Here is a 20,771-nt window from a genome sequence, read left to right as displayed (position 1 = left end):
TGCAGATTTCCCATTTCAAACCGCGCAAGATGTTGTCCATGAAGCGCTCGAACGTGGCTGGCGCATTACACAGTCCGAACGGCATTACATTAAATTCGAAAAGTCCGTCCGGTGTTACAAATGCCGTTTTTTCCTTATCTTCCTTGTGCATTGGTATCTGCCAATAGCCTGACCGCAAATCGACAGATGAAAAGTAAGAAGCCGATGAAAGGCAATCTATAGCGTCATCGATCCGTGGAAGAGGATATACATCCTTTTTGGTGATAGCGTTGAGGCGACGGTAATCAACGCAAAATCGCCATGAGCCGTCTTCCTTCTTAACCAGGATTACTGGGGCTGCCCACGGACTGCACGACGGCTGGATAACATTCTTCTTTAGCATGTCTTGAACTTGTTCATGTATAACCTTGCGCTCCGAAGGTGACACACGGTATGGCGTCTGACGGATAGGGCGATTACATCCCGTATCAATGCGGTGCTGTATGCGAGAAGGAGGAAATGATGGTGGATCCTCCTTCTGGGCAAAGTCGAAAACTCCGGAGTGTTTCGTGAGAATACTCGCCAGTTCACGGCGCTGGTTAGTGCTGAGCTCTTTGTTGACCATAGCCATAATTGAGGAGTCTATGGCGTGCGCAGTATCAGAATCGGACTCATCCGCGGAATCGCGGCTCTCTGCAAGGTTGGCAAGAGAAAATACTTGCTGTTCGCGAATCGCCGCAAGCTTCAGACCCCTCGGCAGTGTCGTGGGTTCATCGGAACAGTTGATGGTCCATAAGCAAGTGCATAAGCAAGTGCATAAGCAAGCAAGTAGGAGGTCGCCACTCACTCCGCGAAACGTATCGGTACGGTCCCAGCAGAACATCACTTTTCGACCAAGGAGGCGCTTGAACGCGAAACTCATAACGGAAATGGTTGCTCCTGTGTCCACTAAGGCCATAGTTGAAACGTTGTCTATCCACACACACACCTTACTCTTGAACATACAAACTGACGGAGGTATTTCTGTCGAAATCGTAGAATGTCTAGCGACCTCACCTCCAACGGCCGCGTCGACTAGTTTTCCGGAGGGGGCGACGGGTATCGGCGCCGAGGAGACGGCGAACGACTTACACGAGGAGCAGGCGGTGGTGTTAAGCTGCGATCGGAGGCCGGAGAGGGGTTTCGCAACATCCCTGGTCTTTGGTTGGCCGAGCTTCCTGTGAACATGTAGGCACTTGATGCACGAGGTCGGTCAGATGTCGTCGAGCGGTCGTACCTCGGCGGCTGGCGGCGATGGCAGTACCTCGCAATGTGGCCCTCGACGCCGCAGCTGTAGCACACGGGCAGAGGTCGTGCAAAGAAATGCTGTTGAGAACGCTCCGCCGTGAAGGGTCGTCTCACCGGATGCGGAGGCTCAGCAGCCTGGACTGTAGCTGTCTGTCGCTGTGTGCCGCGGCCGGGACGAAAGCGTTGCGCATGTTGCTGTTCAAATGCGAATGTGTCTGGATGCGGCCACATTCTTCCTGGTTCAGTGGGGTCCGCAACGCACACTGACGGTGGCAAAGGAGCACATGGTGCTACTGGCGTCGAGTAGTGCGGAGAGTAGGTGATGTCGTGTCGCCGCAGTTCTTCACGCACGATTTGGCGAATAGTTGAAGCAAGGTCGGCGGGCGGACTTACATCGACGCTGGCGACAGTTGTGACATTTGCCAGTCGCCCAAATTTCGGCGCAATGCGACGTGTCTTCAGCGTCTCAAAGGTACGGCAGTGGCGCAGAACATTCGAGACAGAGGTAAGATCTTCTCTACCTATTAGGAAGTTGTAAACATCTTCTGCGATACCTTTGAGAAGATGTCCGACCTTGTCTTCTTCCGACATCCGCGGGTTTATAATCTTGCACAGCTTGAGGACTTCCTCTATGTATGTGGTGCAAGTCTCCCCAGGAGTCTGAGCTCTCTGCGCAAGCGTCCTCTCAGCGCCTTTCTTCTTGGAATCAAAGTCACCGAAGCATTGTTTCATTTCTTCTACAAAGAGCTCCCACGTTGTTAAAGACTCCTCGTGATTCTCGTACCATACCAGAGCGGTTTCCGTCAGAAACAACGCTACATACTCGAGCTTGGAGATGGAGTTCCAGTGGTTGTATCGGCTCACCCTGTCATAATGCTTGAGCCACTCGTCCACATCTTCTCCTCCTCTTCCAGCGAACGGGCGCGGTTCCATGAAGTGACGAATCGCTGCATCCGGTGTTGACCTATGCGCAGTTGCAGCTGACACTGAGTCTTGTGCCTCGTTCCGGAGCATGGTGAAAGTCGTCGGTGAGAGACCGGCAAGGCGGCGGCTCCGGCGAAGTTCAAGCGGTTGTGGCTCCGTGGTACGTCGACGTCGTGTACCCCGCACCTCCACCACTCTGTTACGCGTACGAACGGGGTTTATTGAGATGCGACGCAGCGGTAGCCTCAGCGGCCTTGAGTTCGCACCGAGGTTGTCGCTATCGCCAGGCACGTCTTCTTCCTCTTCACCTCTCTCATGCCCAGACCCACTACACACAGGTGCACATACCCAAACTACGATTGTAACAATATATACAGTGCATGACGGCCGAGGCGACGGGGACGGACAACAAGCAGCCGAGACTGTCCATATAAGTGCTATCGCAATAAAAAGATGTGTAGCATAGTGCCTAAGAGACTCGGCTTTCAATCGGGGAGGGGGGGAGCAGGGTTTAATTCGAACCCCGCGAAGAATAGTTATTTTGTTTTATTCATGCCTGTTTTTTCTGGCACTAATTATCTTACATGAAAAAAACAGGGACGCAAATGCAAATGGTCGTACTGTTCTTTTATTTACTCTGCACAGAAATGTTGTCACTACTTAAAAGGATAAAAGTTGTAATATGTGAAGCACGCACCCTTTGAAATACCCTCACGTTAAGAGTGCAGCGTCCATAAGATGTAGGTTTCCTACACTTGGTATGGTTTAGTCAACACCAGACGTTATCTGTCAATATATGGCGCCGTTAGTAGAGATTTGCAGTTGAGGCAACTTTGGCTGGTGTCAGCAAACAGCCATATTGCGTAAGTCGGGATGCTCTAGTCGACATCAGTTGGCATGAAACAACCCGATATCAGCTTTATTGAGTGCTAACTCCTAGTGCTGGCAAATACATATTAGGGTGACACATCCCCGCTCGCCGCAGTAATCGTAATGAATTGCGGATTAACGTCGCGCTAAGCAATCATTACACTAAGGTGTGCCCTCACATATGACAAGAGCGGTCCGGGCGTTGCGCTAGTGGGCTATGCAAAGATGCTGGAGTAGCCACAATCAACTTACCGGAGGCGCTCTCGGCGTGGCCCATATTGCTTTTGACTGATCCGATCAACAGTGGTTTTTCGCGCTCTGGTGTGCACAGAACGTTGCTGATTGCCTCCAACTCCTGGGGGCCGCCAACCTTGGTGCCTGTGCCATGCGCCTCGACATAAACCACTTTCGTTGGGTCCATGTTGACCTCAGCGTATACGTCACGGAGAAGCTTCTCATGCCCGAAGGACGAAGGAAACGGCACACCTGAGAGAAACAAGGCCGAGTGGCGTGTACGTGCCACATATGCATACGTAAACAGGGCCCTGTCACATTCCAGCTGGATGACTAGTGAGTTGGGCCAATATTTAGCCACTACGTTGACACATTCTTTTTAGAGTGCTCAGAAAACTTGTCAAATTGGTGTCTATGTGCTTGTCACTCGTCCCGTTATTGGGGCGGGAATCGCCTGGCAGATTCCAAGCGCTGACGTATCGGCCCCCCAAAACGCAGAGTAGGTCCTTTTAGTGAGCTAGCGAACGCCGGTTGTGGTCCAAATACCGAGTCACAGCCAAGAGTTGATAACAGAAACAAAATATATTGTCAGTTAATGCAGTAAAATCACCACACAATCATGCACACTCGATTGGTATTAATTAAATATAAGCTAGGCGGTGTTTAGAACAACGGGAACAAAACAAACAGATCGCGCGCTACAGATGCAGTATCATCCATTGCAAACTATCAAAGAACACTTAAAGTCTTGAATATTCACTAAACGTATCCAGTGCACAATTCTGGGAACGTATCTTGAATGCTTCTCTTCCAGGAAACACTCAGGCAACTTTCACTGCTCACACGGCGTCATCACCCGATTCCTCCAGATCGATGATCTACTGACCGCACTACATAAACCCCGGATTCTTTGGCCGAACGAAGTACACTCAACATAACTTGTTCACTTCGCCATCCCCGAACCAACTCCTAGCCGGCTCCCCACCGCTGCACGCTTATTATTTCCTCGGTCCCAGGTTCCAGGAGCTTCGGGTGTCTTCTTTGGCTTGCAGCACAGCCAAAGCTAGGGAATGGGCGATATTCTTCTCGCCGGCTCCACTCGCGGTGGCGTCAGCATCATGTTTTCTTTAAGACTCGTCGGGCGTTTGATCCGAGACTGCTGGTTGCCAGCGGCCGTTTTGAGTGTGTAAGGAGGCGCGCTCGCGGCCTGTTTTGATACTTTTTTCCATGGCGAACGCTTGTTGATGGAAGTGTTGGCGTCGTGATTTAACTCTATCGTCTCAAAGCGGTGGCGCGCGCGCCCTATCAAGTGCTTCTTTGTGACAGTGCTTCGAGTGTTCGATTATGTCCACTGCAATCTGTGGCATCTCTGGTTAGCTCATATGGTAAAACCATCGCCACAGAAAGTCGTGGGCCAACGGCTCGAATCGCGTAGCTACAATGATCGCTTTATATCAATAGGGATATCTTTGGTTGCCGATCCTCGGTACAAATTAATTTATCTCACGAGGTTAACAGTTATGCCAGGAATCTTATTATCAACTTTAAAAGAGCCATGTGGAAATTCGAACAGCACTCATTGAAGCATTCTGTTCCTTTTGCAATAGCAGATATATTGCTTCTTTAACAATGTTCTGTCAATAGAACAACTCCATATTGGACGTTATCTCCTTATTACCGCCGCCAACCAGTCATAAACATCACGATTCAAGAATTTGGCAAGCGCCCTTCAAATAATCATGAAAATTTTCAGGTTACTTCTTATACTGATCGAGTGCGTTCGATAGCTGCCTCTAAGAAAAGCGACGTGGAGACACTGCTCCTGTCGGGAACACCTTCTCGCCATCTCACACTTTCTATTTTCCTCTTCTCTGTCGCTGTTCGTCGCATTACCATATCGTGTGTACAGGTGCTGTTCATCCGGTACTACCAGTAGTATTGTGAATTTATTATCCCACAGTATGTAATGAGACACATGCTGTCGACGCTAGCCTATAAATAGGTATCGCACTGGTATAGCAGGAACCAGCGAAGATGAAGGTCATATTGGTAACCAAGGTACCACCCGTTGTGAGCACGTGATTGGGCTTCTAATGAGATTCCTGAACCACTAAGCAGGAGGGAAAGTTATGACGCGCATGAAATAACATTTGTGTGCAGCGGCTGAAAGCTCGATTTTGTACGTCTTTGGGAAGAAATATGTAGCTAAGTATAGCTATTCAACTGAGGAATGTGTCTGAACACTTTGCACGCATTGGGGAAAATGTGGTGTAAGACGCTATTGTTTCGCATGGACTGCGAAACTTCAAATAAACAATTCATGCAGAATGATCACGTCTCAAGTGTAACGCTGATGGTTACCTTGTAACTGTAGCACGCGAGATTCCGCATCATGTACGAGCATGCCTTTCGAAGAAGCTTTAGTGCGCACATTCGACGCAGCGGCAGTGGAGATATGGCCTCGCTGACTCACCCAGTTCTTTGTAGCCATCTGAATTCGTGCTGGCGTTGACCACCCTGGCGTATACACGCCGAGCGTCAGAGAATTTCTGAAGGAAGAATGCGCCGACAGCTTCACTGCGAACGTAGCCACCACCTGCATTGGAGAGCACAAGTTTTGGTGTTGAGCACATGTGTGCGTGAGAACGAACACGGTTGAATCCTTCAACTAAAGCTCCGTTTGCCTGCGGGTTATAGAGTCGCGAATATTTGCTCAAGACCGTTGTTTGAGAAGACTCCGTCCGACCTGCTGTGAACCTACACGTTGCCTTCCCAAGGCAGAGTGCGAGCGAATACTTCGTTGCGCGCAAACCATCAGGAACGCCAGCACGAATGTAGTGAGTGATGGACGTAGGCGTACCAACCGGTGGTGGGGGGGGGCAAGGGGGGGCGCTAGCCTCCCCACTGAGAAATTTTAGGGCGGCGGAGCCCCCACCCCACTTTCGACAGTGGTCATTGTCGTCTGCAAGCAATAACGTAAATATGCTATTAAGTATGTCCGGCAATTCAGCTGTGACGACTGTCCTCCGTGTGTCATGACCACGCACTGTAGGCTCTCTGCGGTGCGGGCTGTCTATTCCACGCTTTCGCGTTTTGCGTTCGAGCATTGCAGAGGAAGCTATCACTCAGCTGGGGCTCTATAACATTACAGCAATCTGACATGATTTTATTTTGTTCTGCCTGGCCTGAAATTACAGTAATCGGCGACGCAAATATAAGCGGGAACCAGTGAACGTTTTCTAGCCCGACGAATCGCTCTCTTTTTTCGGCAAATTTAGTTTCTTTGAAGCCGATTAGCATCGCCACTGCTCCATATCCAAGCTGCTGCGAGTTGATGAGTGTGCAGAAGTTTCGAGTATTTTAGTTGTGCCTAGCCAGGAGAGCTAAGAAAGATTCCCACTTGAGTCTCCGATTAGCCTGCTTCACCTTGCTTATCATATGGCATCCTGCAGCGGTGGCGGCGGCTTTTGACAAGGCTGTGGAGTCGAGCACATTTAGAAGCGCAGCTTTCAAGTTTGCCCCGTACCTTGATACACCTCACCAGGGAGATGATCAGCGTCCATGGTTTTCTGGACTAAGAAGGCTGCCTACCTGCAAAGGATGACGTCTGTTCCTAATAACGTTTACTTCTCTCTCTACCTCTCTGTCAGCCACGATGAGTTCACAGAAAGTTGTATACGTGCATGAGCAGCTCAAGATCGTTGTACTACAACTGAAGGTATCTATTATACACATATGAATCAATCTCGTCCGCTGCTATGAGTAGCCGCTACCGATGTGATTGCCGGGCAGCCTTCTTGAATTACTTTCAGAAAGAGACACTGTGTGGCTATCAAAAAAAAACATAGCCAGTGTTCAGCACAGTAATGCGCTGCCTATTGTGCAGACTTCCTTTTAACGCCGCGAGTTTTCGCATACTCGTGACGTCGCCTAATAAGGAGGCGATTTCATGGCACACCGAAAATTTTTGACGAATAGCAAAGAACCAATGACCAATATTACACCGCATTGAAAATAGTTTATTATTATTTTTCTTTACGCAGTCAAGCGAAAATATAATTACGCGGTGGATCACTTGCGCGTCATTGGTTGCGTTGTGTTACGAGCAGGTGCTCTTAGCGTGACCCAGAAACTTTCGACCAATCAATAACAGCTAACGACCTTTACGGAAGGAGACAACGCGGGGTAGTTTAACGTTATAATAATACTAATAATATCTGGGGTTCAACGTCCCAAAATTGCGATATGAATATGAGAGACCCCGTAGTGGAGGGTTCGGAAAATTTCGACCAGCCGGGGTTTAACGTTATAATCACCCACACATTTTCAAAGAAAGTTTGAGCTTACACAGCTTGCGTAGGCTACCTACTTGGAGGAGCCGGAAGGGAGGAGTAAAGGGGCCACTTCACGGCTTTCCCATCCACCCCCCATACAAGCTGGGAAAATAGGAGGGCAAGGAACGACACATAGTATATATATTCGCAGTCATTTATATTGTTTTAACAATGCTCAACCAGCTCAATGTGGTTTCCATAAATATTAATCGACTGAACTTGGTCTTCTTCTTTAGAAACACTTTATATTAGAGGGCTCTAAAAGTAAAGAAATTGGCACTCGGATTATCCTGAAGACTTCTGCGAAGTACCTTGCTTTGTCAGCCACATGTTTTGTTTAATAAGTGAGAATTTAAGGTACTACAGTCATAGCAGATTCTTCATAATCATCGTATTTAGAACGCCAAGCTGAGACTGTGAATTTGCAGATGGAATGCTCAGACGAAGTACAGATTAATTGTGGCTGTGCTTCTTAAACTTCACTGTAATATTTCCAAAATGTTATTAAGCACTGCTGTGTTGTCGCAGTATAGGATGACCCAACCTGCATAATCTGTTTGTGCAGATTCTTCCTCGATTGAAAACAAACAGTTTTGAAAAGCAAATCACCATATTATCCCTGTGATTATAATAAATCACGCCAAATTCAGCGAAAATGAAGTTCCCTCTCTTTCGCTCTTTATATATATAAATATATATGCAGAGAGAGAGAGAGAGAGAAAGAGATACACCAGCCCCCCCCCCCCCCACTCGCGAACGAGTTGGTACGCCACTGCTTATGAATAAAATTTTATCGCCTAGGTATCTCTAATGGACATGTACCCGGGTAGCGTACCTGTTATGAAGTATTGCATCGATACGCTGCCCATGCCGCCATTCCTAGCAACCCCCTTTGATTGCATATGTGTTATTGTGACATAAGACACACAAAAGCCTAGCACCATAAAAGTACAGGCTTCCGACTAGGGGGTCCAGAATGGGGAGCTGTGATGAGCGCGGCGCGTTTCGCTTGCTGGACATGGCTACTTTGGTACACAATGCCGCTAGGCGCTCTGACGGCAGGCGACCGGGGAGCCGCATTCGTGGCCAGGGCTGTTCGATGCGATCCTTTAGCAAAGAGTTGGTTCTTCGTCGGGCTGTGCTTTAGTTCCATTCAGGGCAATTGCCCCGAGATCTTTTATTTGAAATTCGTCGCATCTGGTGTTCGCACTTAGCAGCGTTTTTTTTTTATTTCCTTCAGCTGCTGTTTTATAGGCTATTCGAAATTCGCTGTCGATATCTATAAGGCATGTCCAAAGACTCTTGAAAGTCTCGCTTTCCCACCGCAACGTTTATCGCATCAGCTGACGTCATCAAAACTTTATTACTGAACAAGTTACCGTTTCTGAAAAAGTCAACGACACAACCAGTTGTTAATGTGTCCAATTTTGCTTAGCTTACTATCTCGCACCGACAACAGGATATTTATCCTAGCTTGCGCCCTAATGTTTATTTGGTCTTCACTTTCCGTCTCTCAACTCGAACCGCACGCGACCGTAATGTTATGTACACACGCGACTGTTATGTACACACGAGCGAATACATCTTCTTAAAGACCAGACGTGTGCTCTGCTGTTTTGTGCTGGTCGGACGAAATATTAACGACGGACATTATCAGAGACTTCATTCGCTGACTTTGGAACATTTCTTGATCATTTTGTTGTGATATGTGCCTATAAGTGTGTTTTTGCATATGTGTGCCCGAGTGTTCTATTTTACATGAACTGCCTTGTATGTTTTACTTTAAGATATGTTTTCAAGTTTCACTCAAGGGCTAAGAAGTAGCCGGCGCCATAATTTTGCGCCAACATCTCCTTATATATCATATCAATAAAAAAAAAGATGCAGTAACACCTTGCTTCGCGAGAGCGAACATATTAAGGTATTCTCTTTCCCTCGTAATATACCCGAATGGAATCATATAATCGAATGAACACCGTAGTCTCTATTATTGGTTTGTTATATAATGTTGTGCCAAAAATATTCACCCTAGTTCTGTAATAATACACTTCCGACACGTATTCACTGTAAGTACCATTTGCTGCCCTCCCTGCTTGGATTACGTGTCCGCAGTACTTGAATGAATGAATGAATATATATATATATATATATATATATATATATAATATATATATATATATATAAATAAAATTAAGCATTCAACGAAACACTCACCTTGTATATCAAATGGCCTGCATTTGCCGTCACTTGAAAGCACACCCAACCGCTGGAAGTTTTTCATGAAGTGTGGATCTAGGGTTACGCTGGCTCCTCCCACGATGGCTGCCTCGCAGCATCCCGATCGAATCGCCAGCAGGGCTTCGCTCAGGGCTACCATGGTTGAGGAGCAGGCCGTGTCGATAGTCATGCTCGGTCCTGGAGTATCGATAAAAAATATGGTTGAGCCCTCGGTTAGTGAAATTCGTATAATATAAACGTAAAACGTGTCCTTAGCGAAGTAGTTGAATGTTTACTCTACGCTGATATTAGATAGCTTGCACAATGTCTATCGGTGGTTGGCAGCCATAGCAGCGTTTAAGGCGGATGCACCCACGTCGACGCTTGTTGGCACATATCCATCCCGAAGCCTAACGTCCATGATCAATCCTTCAACAGACCTTTGTAGTAGGTGTAGTAGGTAACGGTGGGAGCTTAATCAGAGAAGGCAGTGTGACAGCGAGAAGAGCGTCGCTGATTGGACGCAGAACGTGGGCTTCGGTCGCCATCCAGTCCCACGTTAAATAGTTATTGAACACCACCACGACGGGACTAGAGGAAAACGCAACGCGCGTCGCGTCCACTGGTCGTGTCTACCCTGAAGCCCGGCCGCGACTTTTCTCGGGGCGAGAGCAAGCGGCAAAAGCGGTGGTCAGCAAGGCGAGACAGGCGCGCATCGCACAGCAATATTTAAGATGGGTGGATGATATGAGCGAGGCCAAGGCTTGCGTAGAGTGTACTAGAAGCGTCGACAGTGTACAAGAAGCAAAGGTCGCCACCTCGCGGTGTGTTAAGGCTTTGACGCAATTGCACTTCTCCTATTGAAAACGCGTTGAATTGGACGGATGCGTAGCAACGACGTGTTGCAGAAGCTGATTGCGGAAGCCACGGTCATAATGCATTATGCGTCTTTGAGATGGGCAGCGGAAAAAAAAGGACACGAGAAAAAGTACAACACACCACGTAGCGTCTTCTCACAACTAACTATATTAGAATAAACAATTACCATATAAACCTTCACCAAGTATCCCGTGCTCTTACATCATTGATAGCCAAAACGAGAAGGAAAATCATGTCCTCCTGCAAATATCAGAAACGGTTATAAAAACAATGATAACATGTACACTTTTTTTACTATGTTATGAAACGTTTAAGGAAATAAATTTGATCGCCATGCATTGTTATTGGTGGCATGTTCACACATAGATTGCCTTTGTTGTTTTAGTGTAATGAGACTCAGCAATTGCTCTTGTAGCTTGATGATTATATGAAAATACATATGGTTTCACAAAAGTTAGGGGTGCATCCGTGTTGTGCACAGTGCTGAGCGACGTGCGAGTACGCGTTGCCGTCCAATGAGCGCTTGTATTCTGAAAACCTTACATTCAGTTGTGTACATAGTGAGTGCCCTTTCTAATAAATTTAGTTGTCAGAAGGCGCTCTGTGCTGTGTTGTACTTTTACAGCGAAAGCTGTTATAAGATCACAACAAGGGCCGTTTTTGGCGCCGTAGTTGTCCGCCGCCGCAGCTGCCGGTGTACGTAACCACTATCGCGCGAAAAAAAAAATGGCCAGGATGGAACGAGGTTCGAACCTGGGCCCTCTGCGAGCGAGCCCAGTGTTCTGCCCCAGAGCCGTGCCGCTGGTTTATTTTCTTCCTTTCATGGTATTTATTCATCATACACATGGCACTTGAAAGCAATGCAGACAAAGAACTAATATTTTCATTATGCTTTTATCGCGACATAATGACTAACAGACGGCACTATAGAATAGCAATCATCTCTATAGCGAATACATCAATTAACGCTATAGTAACGGTCTTTTCCAATTATATGCTAGAACAGCGGTAGGGATAAGCACCTCGCGGGATCGAATCCCGGCCGCGGCGGCTGCGTTTTCAATGGAGGCAAAAATGTTTGAGGCCCGTGTACTTGGATTTAGGCGAACGTTAAAGAAACCCAGGTGGTCGAAATTTCCGGAGCCCTCCACTACGGCGTCTCTCATAATCATATCGTGGTTTTGGGACGTTAAACCCCAGATATTATTATATTTATAGGGATAAGCACCTCACCAATACCGGATACCATTCTGGCTGACTTTCTATTTGCTCGTATACATATCTTAGCTGAGTGACCATCCTAATGAAGTGGCGTGTTGATGAAATTAGCGGCTCTGCGTTTCTCTGCAGCATGCGCGTCTTCCACAGGCTATGCACTCCAATGGGATGAGGCATGGCATATGGTACGTCATTACAACTCGCTGGTAAAAGATATCGCACGGAATGTGAATTTAGCACAAAGGCTTTTTGAAGAGTGCGTTGGAGCACATCCCAAAAGAAGATTGCATCTCTGCAGCTTATAAAACAATGTTCAATTGTTTCTTTCAACTCACACAGAGGACAATCAACGGACGACACAAAAATATCTGTTGAACGAGGCCAAGTTTTCACAGGCAAGGTCTCTGAATGTAATTTAAAAAAGAACGTTTTTGTCGATGATTTCACCGTCATTTTACGTACTCGATCTAAGACATCACGTCCTGGCAGTCCCAAGCATTTTGCACGATAAAGTGGTGGCGGAAACAGCATCATTAGTAAATCTCTGTAAATATGTTTGCGTGATACACTGTACAAATATTCATTTGAAAACCGAAGTGTTAAAAAACGGACAGAGAAATAAACTTCTCGCGTATCGGACGAAACTACTAGATCAGGTAGCGCATTTACGAGGTTTACCTGCAAGAACGCTCGAATAATAGGATGAGAAAGGTCGCGGAAAAAGAAGTATCGAGATACAATTTGCCACACGTGCACGTGTACGGGACCTAGCCCACCTGCACTAACTGGTTTGAATAGATTGTCTCGTCTCATGGATTCATATCTTGATGACCATGTAAATGCTGCAAATTTACGGTGAAAGCTCTGAATATGCGATCTAGCACAATGCAGCACTTGTAGTACATAGAAAAGTTTTGTTGAAAGAAACTTGTTGCACGTTTCCACTTTACCGAAACGTGAAAGGTTATGTGCTATAAAAGATTTAGCATAACGCTCATGGCCTGCCACCCTATCTTTCCAGTAGTGTGCGCTTGACTTTTGCGCACTTAGTGGAACAGTAAGATATTTTGGTGGCACCACAGACCACTCAATACCGGCAAACTGATCAGGTGTAGATACCCATGACCCAAACCACAAACCTGAACTCTTATAATAGTTCACCTGTGCGCCTGAGACGCTATCCAATTACTCTACTGCATCAACAATTCTTTTAATGCTGGGTTGGTCAGTACAAAAAAGGCAATGTCATCTGTATATACTAAAACTCTAACTTCATTCTCTAGCAGCCTGCTTTTATCGAAAACACCAGGCCTTGATGGAATATCAGGTGAATTTTGTAAGGCATTTAATGGACGTCTATGTCCCATTCTAATGAGAATTTTCTCAGAGGCGTTAGAGATCGAGGCTCCTCCGCAGTATTTCACCAAAAGTCACACATTTATGATTCCAAAGAGTACTGATAAAGAAAAATTACGCCATGCTGATGGCTACAGGCCCATAACGTTATGTAACGTAAATTATAAGATTTTTTTTCTAAGATTTTACCTAAGAGGCTGCAGTTTGTTATGTCGATTGTCGTTGGACCCCATGAAACATGTGGACTGAATGACCGTTCTATACAGAGCCATTGGGTACTTGAAACTGCTTTGCGAAGAACACTATACAGGCTTCATGTCGAGAAGGAACCGCATTAACGAATGTAATGTAGTTTGGTAGAACAGCAAAATAACAACAAGACGTCACACAACACAAATTCTATAACCAGGCGTCACACAATGCGAATCGCACAACGAGTGGACGGGTTGCTGAATGCGTGCTTCCAATCCATTACAAAAGGCTCCGCCATAATTCTTCATCGTCATCAGCCACAGCATCAACAAAGTGCACAGAATACCTTAAATGTTTTAGCGGCTAATACGGCTCTCCGCAGAATGACAAAAATTGCACAGCGGCTGCCTCCTTACTTCACAAAAATTATGATGATTTATGCGTAGTGGGTTCCTCGTAAGTGCACTTCTACTAGTTGCCAAGGAAGCCCGTAAGACTCCCATGATCCAATTGCTGCGGGTCTCAGTAAAGTTAATCCCCACTCACTCTCTTTCTCACGTTAAGGTATGTTATAAAGCGTGGTGGGAGAGTGAAATAACGACCGGGCGTCACACAGTGCGAATTACGTAACTTGTGGGTCGTTTTTAAAGTTACCAACTGATTACAAAATGCTCAGCCCTAATTCTTCTACGTCATCATCCGTCGCATCAACAAAGTGCACATGATTCCTTCTAGATGGTAGCTCGCTTCTAAGCAGAACGACGAATAATGTCGTCTTCCCAACTTCACAAAAATTATAATTTGTGGCGTAGTGGGTACGTTGCTAGTGTACTTGTAAGTAGCCACAACATAGTCTATAACGAGCTCAAGGAATGCCGCTGTTCCAGCTTTCGCTTTGACAGTGCTGCGCTTTTCGCGCAGGCGTGGCGTTTTTTCTCGTATCCTTGTTTTTGGGCAGCCTATTTCAAATATGCATACCCTATTCCAACTTGTCCCAACTGTAAATTCTTCTGCATTATAATGCATTAATTCCCTTACCGCTCCTAGGAGGCGAGACAACCCATCCGACCAAGATCACGGCGAGATGCAAGTATGGTATAAAGAATGTGCGTTTTAAAGCCACCAGAATGTGTGACCGTGGCGCAGTGGATAGCGTGCGCGGCATCTGTTGTCTCGGACCGAGAGGTCGTGTGTTTGACTCCTATAGACGGAACTTTTTAGATGTGAAGCATCTTATGGCGGAGTTCAATCCGGTGGTGGTGGTGTGCGGCGTGACCACCCTTACTGTGCATGCGCAAACCTTCTCCACTTCCCCTCTCCACTCCCTCTCTCCCCTTACCCTCTCCACATCACCTCTCCCATTCCCTTTCCTCTTCCCCCCTTTCATTTCCCTTTCCCACCCCATCTCGACTCCTGCTCTCCCCTCCCATCTCTCCCCTCCCCTTTCCACATCTCCCCTCCCCCTTCTCCCCTCCCCCTCATCACCTCCCCACTTCCCCTCCCCCTATCCATTAACCCCTCTCCACTCCCCTATATTTCCCCTCTCCACTTCCCCTCTCCCCTTTCCCTCTCACCACTCCACCTCTGAAACGCGGGCTCTACATGCCGAAACACCGCTTCGCATCGCTTCATGGTCCCCTTTAGCGGGAGATGGTGTGATTTTTTTTCTTTGCCATCTGATCGTTTACTTTTTTCGACGTAAATTCTGTGACGGAAATACGTCACTGAAGTGTTGCTGGACCACGGCATAAAATACTTTCGTGTTAAAAAAATGTCATGGTTTTGCCACAAGGGCGAAGAAAGAGATGCGATAGGAAGAAATTCGAATCTCACGCCAAGAACGAGAAGCAGCTCGATAGTTGCAGCGCGCCGCTGTAGCACAAGAAGGATGCGCGAAAAGAACGGACAGGCATACACAGGATAAGCGTCAACTAACAACTGTCACAGCTGTTACGTCTTTGTGCTTGCGCAACGCGCTCCAAGTGTCAACAATGGAGAATTAGACGCTCTTAGACATTTTTCTTTAAAAAACTGCGGCGCGTGGAGTGACCCTTCTGCGTCTCCTACCACATGGAGGCGTCTGACGCAATGTGTGCCCGGTGTTCTTTGTTTGTTTTAAAGACGATAGTCTTTCTTGGGATACTTGAACGGAAAAATTTTGGTCTGTCTATCTTTCTGTTTGTCGGCACGTCACTCGATTCAGCCACCCGGCCAAAGTTGAACCACTTGCTTACCGCCCACCCAGCTTGAACTGGTACGGCTGTTCATACTTGTGAACGTTGTCGATCAAAAAGTAAATATTACGCATATCTGAGGCGCAACATCACTAGGTAAGTATTAGGTGGTGTGTTCCTTTAATAGGAAATGCATAATGCTACATACGTAATTCTAAAGACCCTAGTTTCTTAAGCTGCGCTGAAAATGCGACTGCGCTGAAACTTGCCTTCCTCCGTGCCCTCTGAACTAGCTCATTGTTGTGTATCGGTTTCGGTTCTGTATTGCACTGTACGAATGCCATGGGGCGCCGCTCTGGCATTCCTGCTTTAACCAGGCGACGTGTACATAAAAGAGTCTGTAGAGAGTACTCGTTGAGTGCGGACGTTTCTTCTGCTTCAGCGCTTCGCGCCAAACCGCGTGTTCGGGCTGGCTGGCGTCCCCGCCGGTCGCGTTGGTCACCGCCGGTCTTCGCCTGCTGCTGCGGGACTACCAGCCCGCAACACAGCACTCATGTTTCCCGACGTATTGTGAGATGGCGTCCATATCTCACGCAGCGCCTCTTCTATCGTCTTTAGATGACATTTGCAGCGAAGCACGCAGATACGCGGCCAATTTTGTTTCCTCCCACATCATGAGTGGGTACAGAAACGAGCCACTTTTTCGTTCGCGTCTCAGGGGCAGTTTTGAAATTGAAGGAAAATGTACGAGCGTTGCGGGAAAAAAAACACGCTCAAGCTCCTCTGACATTTGCTTAACTGCAGCGCTAAATGGTGTATCTAAATAGCTCGCCCCTATTTTCGCCGAGGCATGCGTGGATCATAGTTGAGTTGTCTAACGCAGCGATCTGGGGACCGTGGGGCCAATGGTTGGAATCTCCGCTCGGGTGCTTCGGAACGTTCTTTTAGGGGGCGAAGCTCCTTAAGGCGGCACCCGTTCGTCCCTCGTAGTCGTAGTAGTGCGTAACCAGTCGTAACGCTAGTACCAGATCTTGACCTCCAAGGTGGTGCCGGTGGGAGATTTTTCCTGTGTGTTGTTGAACAATAAAAAATTCGCAGCGTGCGTGTTAACTAAAAGCCGAATTCTTCTGTGTCTCATTCCCCATTAGCAGCCATTGGCATGTTCCAGTAGGAAACGTTAGTAGAAGTAGAAGTGTAAGTGTTAGCTAAAAGCCGACTTCTTCTGTCTCTCATTCCCATTAGCAGCCATTGTTTACCTCCAAGGTAGTGCCTGGTGAGATTTCTCCTGTGCGTGATTAAAAAATAAAAATTTTGTTCAAAACGCCGTTTATTGATGAAATAAACCAACGAAAGACGCCAGATGTTTTCTAAAAGCAGAACGAAAGAACGCCAGATGTTTCTAAAGCAAAACGAAAAGACGCCAGCTGCTTAACGAAAGGCGCCAGATGTTTTCAAGTGCAATGGTTTTCTAAACAATGAAAATTCACAGCGTACATGTAAAATTAAAGTGAGCTGCAAGTCGTCATAACTCATCGAACCTTTAGTATAAACGCGCCCGATCTCACGTCGGTGATGATGTACTGGGCAGAATTCACAGAAGATTCACGGTTTACCGATGAACCTCCGCAGCTTCGCCCACTCATCATCATTCACTCCGTGGATATGCTGTGATTTTTTCTGCTTTATTCTTCTTTGTGTGTTTTTATATCTATACATACAGGTACCTATGAGGGACATGACGGCGATGGCAAAAATCAGCCGAGAGTGTCCACATAAGTGCTATCGCAATAAAAGGTGACCACTAAGATTGCTTTAATTTTGAAACGACTACTTTCAAAAAACTGATTGTCCAGTTCTCTATGTATTGTTGTTCAATAAGCATGGCTTAAATACTAATCAGCTTCATTTAGACAAAAGCAATGTTTCCCCTAGGGATTCAAGTGGTCCTCCCTTAACACAATTATGCTCAACCCCGCACAATCGCACCAAGGAACGCTGCTGCTGACACGCACGGCAGTGCGGCTTAGCGTGCACCTTTCTGTAACGAGGCGGTTGGCTGCATGAGCTCTAACGTGAGTCCTGACGTTGCCTGGGAGAGTAAGCTACGCGTTATGTGTCATAATGTAGTAGACGCACAAGACTAGTCACGTCTGCACTCCTTGAAACACTTGCATGCATAGCCAAACATGCGGCATCTGCACAGCCTCGCTGATTTTTTCTTATAGCATCTACTCCCATAGTGCATGGGGTGTGTTGCACCTATATTTAAGTGATTTTCAGTTATTTAGAAGAGGCCGTCATGTAATACTCACTAACTGTCGGAAAAGGCAGCTACATCTCATGACATAGAACAAGAGTACAATAAAATGCATTTATGCAGATTGCGCACGATCTGCATCAATAAATTTTATTATACGTTTATTAAATGCGAAGCATTTCTTAGCGAACCTCAGGCACTTTGGCCGTTTCTATCTGCGTATCTATCTATCTATCTTGCCGCCTACGTTTCGGCACTCTCCTGGTCGTCTCCATAATATGTACAATGAAACCTCGGTGATACGAATCTCAAGCGACCACCAAAAATATTCGTATCATCCGAAATTCGCATCACCAGAAAGCATTGAAAATTAGCATGCGACAAAGGGAAGCTGGCGCACATTTTCATTTATTGTTTTTCCTGGCCGCAGCAACGTCAGAAAGAACCCTGAATGATTGTCAGTTAAGTTTTTAGATGTCGGCAATCATGCCAGCACTCGTAAATATGCGGCCTGTACGCGCTAACGTCCTCTGTAATCTAAACACGAAGGCACATAACAGCCTCAAAGATTCGCGCACACAATCTCGGAGGCCGTGACGCGTCTCTGAAGGTTTATTCTGACCGCAAGAAAAGTGTTTTTCTTACACTGTGATTCTGACGATTTAGCGGTGCGGCGCGCATGCGCACACTTGCGTTCCCGCGCTCGCAAGTGCTTGGAGCGTCTTCCGCGACAGCGCAGACAGCACCTCTTCGTGACTGGGTAGTTGCGTACGTTCGTATGAAACGTCGCTGGGTGAAAATATGTTCGCAACAACCGTATTCCATTACATTGCAGGCCAATGGGCCTTGGGCGGGACCAACTATAAATACGTATCACCCCGAAATTCGTATGAAGTGTGATCGTATCACCGAGGTATCACTTTAATATACCAAAATTGGCATAGCAGGGGATCAGTGTATGACGAACACGATTCACTGGTCATGACATGAATAACGCAAAATACCTGTCGCCTACGTCATAAAACCCTTTCTCTCAGTCACATGCGACACATACCCGTAAACCAGAGTTAATGTTATGCGGGTATGTGCCACAGGTGATACAGAGTCGCAACCAACACAGTAACCGCGAACACACACATTGACATGCAGGAAAGTGATAATAATAATAATTGGGGGGGGGGGGTTATGTCCCAAAACCACGATATGATTATGAAGGACGCCGTAGCGAAGGTCTCCGGAAATTTTGACCATCGGGTATTGTTTAACATGCACAGAGATCGCACAGTACACGGACATCTAGCATTTTGCCTACATCAAAATGCGACAGCCGCGGCCGGGATCGAACCCACGACCTTCGGGTCAGAAGCCGAGCATCTTAACCGCTACACAACCGCGGCGTACGCAGGGAAAGTGAGGAGGCTGAAGACACCCCTAGAAGATGCTCAACCTCCATCCACTTGTCCACGTGGCCCGCAACATGGACCACGTGGATTACGCAGAAAGCGGGGTCGATGTTTCCTACAATAAATATGCTCAGAACGAGGCCTCTCATCATTACCGGTGACTTCAACATTGATTTATCAAGACCCAACAACGCTTGGTCCTTATACTGCGTGAAAGACAGCTTGGATGTGGAGAGGGCATCAAAATACCTCGCTGCCACGTCCACGGCAGGAGGCATCATAGATCGTATCATCGTAAGAGGCATACAGGATTTCCACCGGCTGCACTATACCTCCCCCTACACTACACTTAGACTCATCATAGCCGCGATCACGAACGGATGCGATTAACATGTCCCGTCCAGCTGCTGGAGCTCACTAATCACTGTGATGGTTCAAGAATGTCGCGAACCCCTTCTAAACATACAGACAGGTTCGTCAAACGTGCGTGCGTTCTCCGTCATAACGGACAAGTATAAGCATAACGTCTGTAACTGTGACTGTAACGAACATGCAGTGTGCCTGCGCGTGCCACTCGGCTTTGTACATTTCTCGGGAAACTTTCCTGAATGAAGCTTAGTTGCGAGTAACGCCTGCCCTGTGCATATGTATTCCTTCTTTGTCCTGTTCGGATCAGCGCTATCCAGTATTGAAGGATATAAGCACTACATATCAGCTTTCCGCGTCTGCTGTTGGAAAACCCATGTTGCTGTTGGCATCGTTATGCAACTGTAAACAACTCCTTATATAATACATATGCGACTCTTCAGCATATGAATGTGCGTATACCACTTCCATATTTCTCTAGCGTCATTCCGTTACGTTTCGCTCAATGAGAAAAATTGCGCCACAGTCACCATCCCGCGCATGCTTCGCATGACATCGATTCCCACGGTACCTGGGATCTGCCGATTTTGTTACTCCTGTGAAGCGCTGCTACATTCAGAGAGCCGTACAAGGCCTTCTACAGTTCTTCGAAAGCAATTGATATAAGTGATCGCCGGTAGCTAGAGTGCACGGCGAGTACGTACCGCGCATTGTGGGCATCGCGTTTTCTCTCTCTCATTTACCCCGCCATTGCCTTCCTCAAATGTAGGGTAACAATATGGACTTGATCTGGCTAACCTTCCTGTCTTACCTGAGTGCTCTCTCTCGCTGTCTAGCAATGTCAAGTGCAACAAATATTTTGTGTGATAGTAGAAATCCATTACTACTGTAAACGCTCGTTAATCCAACCCTCTTTAAGCTGGACAATGTGACAATTCGGATGGGTTCTTCGGTCCCGGCCAGCTTATGCATTGTTTAATGGCGTCAAACTCTCAATAATTAGGTCATACATGCCGCAACTCGGTTAATTAGCGTTTACCACCACGTGCGGCACCTAGTTGACCACAGGCGTTAAGAAAGG

The 20,771-nt window shown here is 46.9% G+C and overlaps 1 pseudogene; it reads right to left on the bottom strand.

Moving 5' to 3' along the window:
• LOC119399459 (fatty acid synthase-like) overlaps positions 1-20,771 on the bottom strand; it is a 178,245-nt pseudogene that overhangs the window by 150,419 nt on the left and 7,055 nt on the right.

The sequence above is a fragment of the Rhipicephalus sanguineus genome, chromosome 7 (assembly GCF_013339695.2).
Source record: "Rhipicephalus sanguineus isolate Rsan-2018 chromosome 7, BIME_Rsan_1.4, whole genome shotgun sequence".
NCBI classification, from domain to species: domain Eukaryota; kingdom Metazoa; phylum Arthropoda; class Arachnida; order Ixodida; family Ixodidae; genus Rhipicephalus; species Rhipicephalus sanguineus.
The sequence above is the reverse complement of the archived record's forward strand: the minus strand, read 5'-3'. Positions and strand labels throughout refer to the sequence as shown.